Consider the following 5078-nt stretch of genomic DNA (forward strand, 5'->3'; position numbering starts at 1 on the left):
GATGTAAAGAGATGCACACGTCCCAGACAGCTTAACCCTTGTGCAATCTTAACATCCTGTTTACTCCCCTTGTCTTATGGGTCAAAAATGACCCGCTCCAACAGAGCCCCAGAGTGGAGCAGTTTAAATGGATTTTAAATCCAAAATGTATTTTGCATGATGGAAACCATTTGTTATTCTTCAATTCAACTCAATTGAATTCATTTTTATCGAGTATTTTTTGCTACACAAAAAGACAATTACCTGTGAACACTATTACCACAAACCAGCAGTCAGAACTGTTTTCTTTTACACAGTAGACGTTTAGTATTACAGTTATCGAAATGTGAAGTAATTACTTCTGATTTAAATGTACGGGACGAGAAAAAAAAAAGTCAAAAATCTATTATTCTATATTATAAAAATACTTCTCTAATAAAACAACTAAACAACAAAATGTTGCTTGATTTTGTGAATAATTTTTAACATCTTACGTTTATGATCTCTGTACTCTTTCAAATTTCTATCATCTCTATTTTTTACATTTCCTTTAGGGGGCGCTGTAGTCAATCATCTGCCTTTGAGTCACTCTATCCCTATTTCATTCTATTCCATCACATCTCCTGAGTTTGGAAGCTTTTCCACGGAGTTAACAGGAATTTAGAGGGAATTCTTTGGATTTTATTTATACAGAAAAAAAAGCCTTTGATTTGAAATATTGAAGGTTGTAATTTAACAGCAATGTTAGTTGGGAAATAAATGTCTTTATCATAATCTTAAATAAAAGACCCACGTTTCATTCAAGTCCACTTCACTTTGTTGTTGTGTCTGTTGGTTTCTACAGATGTAGCAGGGAAATCACGCTGACAGCTAAAGGAGGAGCTCCGAAGGACAAAGTGACCACCAGGAAGACAAAAGGTATGCCAAAAAAAGGTATCAGGAGCAAACTATTCCAAAACAAGCTGGCATAACCAGGAAGATAGAGAACATAACAGTTTTAAAATCCTTCACTGGCTCCCTGTAGCTCACAGGACAGACTTTAAAATATCGTTAGTTTATAAATCACTGAACGGCTCAGCACCACAACACATTAAAGATCTGCTGATGTTGTACCAGCCTTCCAGACCCCTCAGGTTCTGGTTCTGCTCTGCATCCCCAGAACCAAACGAGGAGAAGCTCCATTCAGCTTCTATGCACTACAAATCTGGAACAAACTTCCAGAAAACAGTAAAACAGCTGAAACACTGAGTGCCTTTAGATCTCAACTAAAAACCCTCCTGTTTAGAGTCGTATTTGAAACGTAATCAATTTAATGACGGCACTTGACTTAATGTGATGTTTTGATTGTTGATTCTACATGACTTTGTGTTTTTGTGTTATGATGTAAAGCACTTTGAAATGCCCTGCTGCTGAAATGTGCTACACAAATAAAACTTGACTGATTGATTGATTGATTCTTAGGGTTTGACTGATGAAGCTGAACTCAGCTCAGTGTGTTAATCATAACACACACACACACACACACACACACAGCTAATTGTGTGCTGAATGAGACTTTTATAGAAGAAACATTTGTATTCATTTTTGAAAGTGACAGGGTTTTTTTTTTAAATCTTATTTAAAGGTGTCATGACCGTCTTCCCTTTCGCTCTTACAGCTGTCAAACGTCCCCACTGAGTCCCGCCTCCGTCCAGTCCCTCTGCCTGAACTCTCCCTGGTTCTCATGTGCATTGGATGATCAGCTGACCGTACGATCTCCCTCTCCACAGGGCCGCATCTCTGATCCGTTCTGGGCCAACGAAGAGGCGGAGTGACACGGAGAGCTCAGTGTGAGGTACGAGGCCAGCTGACTGCAGCTGGACTCTAAAAAACAACATTACACGTTCCGTCTCAGCTTCACTCTGCTCCTCTCCAGGGTCACATTTATCCTGCACTGCTGCAACTCAGGCTGAAACAACTTTGTTTCACTGATTTATATATTCCAGTGGCATGAAGTTTCTTTCTCACTTCTTAACTTGTCTGACTTTCTGTGCACGTCTCTCCTTGCGTCCATCTCCCTGGGGTCCGGCAGGAAGTGAAGCGTGACATGTAGAACGGGCAAATGCTCTGCTGACAGCTCAGCTCTCTGTTTCAGCCAGTGGCTTTGTCTTTAACAGCCACTCTCTGAGGTCTCATAATAACGTCACCAAGGTGCCAAAATCAGAACACTCATCTCTAAATTTGTAGTTTGGAGCTGAGTGGCCCAATTCTGGCTCCTCACTCAACAAACACTGCAGAATGAACAAATATTGTGGAATGAAGATGACAGCAGCGGCGGCGTTAACATGTGGTGTTTCTAGCCTGCAGATCACACTGGACACACACCGCTAAGACTAAAATCTGCAGCTTGCGCTGACAAAAACTCACATAATAAAGAATAAATGTATAAATAAATAAATGCCCAATAAGTAGGCATATGATTAATTAGCTTCTTTATTTAATCACCTGTGCAATAATGACCCCATTTAGTTATTCCGTCAGTCAGTCATTCATCCTACTGGGATTTGGCAAGTTTTTCATGGAAGCTGTCCATCATCTCATTTCCTCCACTGAACCCACAAAAGCATTTTTCCAACAAGTGCCAGACATGAGAAAGCTTTTTAAAGGCAGATTTATTACAACAAAGACATAATAAAACTAACACAAACTTTCTTACCTTTTGTGCCGAGTTTAGAAATACTGCTGAACTGACTCTTCTGAATGAATCTTTAGATTCATTCATTCTATGCACTATTTGACCAAATAGTGCATAGAGTGGGAACAGGCAGAAGTTGATTTACTAGTGAAGTAAATCAACTTCATAAGTTTTTCACTGAGAATCCAGGCAAGAGGATCTGTGAATACTGAAAACTGTCATCTTCCTAAAATAATGGCCGACGTTCACAACTTCTTTCTTGCCAAAAGTGATTGAGGTAAAGAAAAAAAAAGTCATTTTTGACAAAAAAAAATTTTTTTTTAAATTATTTTGATAATTATTTTAGGAAGGTGATAAAATATTGGTTGATGCATGTGCCTCTGATACTGGGGCTGCTGTTAGAAGTGCTTTCAGACAAACGCAGTGGTCAAAGTGTGAACTACACCTGGACGTGGCAGTCTGCAGGGGGTCGACCATGTGATAGTAAATAATTTCAACCATGAGCTATGTCCTCTATAACATTTCAGAAGCATTTCAGATACAGGCAGCTGATGAGTAATGCTACTATTAAAATGTCATATTTTAAATTTCGATATCGTTGTAGGAAAATTGACAAATGTGAATTAATTTTGATTATAAAACTTGGAATAACATGATCACATTAGACTGCAAGAAATAATAATAAATATTGGCGAATAAATAATTATTTTCATAAGTACACACCATTATACTATCATAAGAGCTGGGATAAAAGGTTCTAATACATAATAGTAAAATAATCCAGTTGTATTGGAAACATTGCAGCACAGACACCAATGGTTGTTCAAGAACATATTTAGAAATTCAACTAGCAGTGAATTCATATGTGTTTGAAACACTAATGATTCAAAAACAGTGGTTTTTAAATAACATTTTGACTCAATTTCAAAGTTTTGTTGTGTTTTTGTATTAAAAGATGTTAAGTTGACAGGAAATGTATGTATACCAGAAGACGCCGTTAGTGGTTTGCTATTTAAACCCACAACTATAGTCTCATAAGCAATAAATAAAAAATGTATATATAATTAAAATAAATATCAATTATTTGCACTTCTGTTAAATCCAAATGGAGTCAGCAGCTCCTTAGCCTGACGAGCGTCTGGTGAGGGAATTTAACATGCTACTGGTGACCAGGCAGGATCAGACAACGCTGAGTCTGAAAAGAGTTGATCTTCACATGAAACATTTTTACTGGAATCAACATCAAAATTTGAAAATAACCTGGTGTCCTGCTGCTCCGCCCTCTGCTCGCGTCTCCTACTGAACACACCAAACTGTTTCACATCACTTCATACGAAGAACCTCTGCAGACACATTCCAGCACTACCAGGAACACCTGATTGTACGTGGTTCTTATTACTTCATATTCGCATTCACATCCCTCGCTCTCGTCCACTCCAGCTAATCACAGCCACTCCACTGACTCTAAATACAGCTGTGATGTTGAACCTGGAGCTCCTGAATATCCACAGAGGCTTCAGGAATGTGGCCGGACGCCTCTCCGAGCCACTCGCTCTGTGTCTGTGTGGGATGATCAGCAGTAGCAGCGCAGCAGACGGCATTTTATCTCAGGAGTCTCCACATTAAACCGGGAGCAGACGGAGGGAGAGGACAGCAGGGATGAATGGACCCACCGTGCTGATGCTCATCTGTTTTGCACTGCACACGCTGCCAACATCGACACTCCACCACATGCTTACACACAGCGTGACATGATCCAAGTGGGTCAGCACAAGGTCCAGCTCAGAAGAGTGAAACCACAGGCGAGAGCTTTTCGGCTCTCTCCCATCCCAAACAGCCAGCTGACTGGCCCGGTCAACAATTACAGCGGTGTTCAAAATAATAGCCGCCCAACATCTCTGAACCAAATCAATAATTGTAACTGGGGGAGATTATATTTCCACATAGCCAATTATTAGCAGTAGGTGTAGTAGAGCAATAGCAAACCCAACAGTCATGGCATGAATTCTGCTGATTCTGTGTAATTGACCCATAAATAAATGAGGTGTGTTCCAAATAAAAACAGCAGTCAGACAGTCAAACAGGTGAAAAAGACAGCAGATGTTGTTCAGATTGGTTGGAGTGCATTCCTGGGAAAGTTGGAGTTAAATGGTTCAGTCCAAGTACTGTTCAGGACAGCAGCAATCTTTGGGTCAAAGGCTGACTGCAGAGGAGAGCAGACACAAGGAAGTCCAGAAAATGAGTGGCTGAGCAGAGAAAATGAAGAGTAACCAAAACCACAAAGACATGGCAGTAAAAGGAAAACTACCGTTGTAGTGGGTCAGTGAATAGCAAAAAGTCCAAAACTGAGCCAACGATTAGCTCCAAGGTGATCAAGGAAGGTCAACACCACAGCAATGTGACAACTAGAAGCTGAGTTTTGCTC

This window comes from Poecilia mexicana, unplaced genomic scaffold (assembly GCF_051168715.1).
Source record: "Poecilia mexicana isolate PSO_F unplaced genomic scaffold, ASM5116871v1 scaffold_2, whole genome shotgun sequence".
NCBI lineage: Eukaryota > Metazoa > Chordata > Actinopteri > Cyprinodontiformes > Poeciliidae > Poecilia > Poecilia mexicana.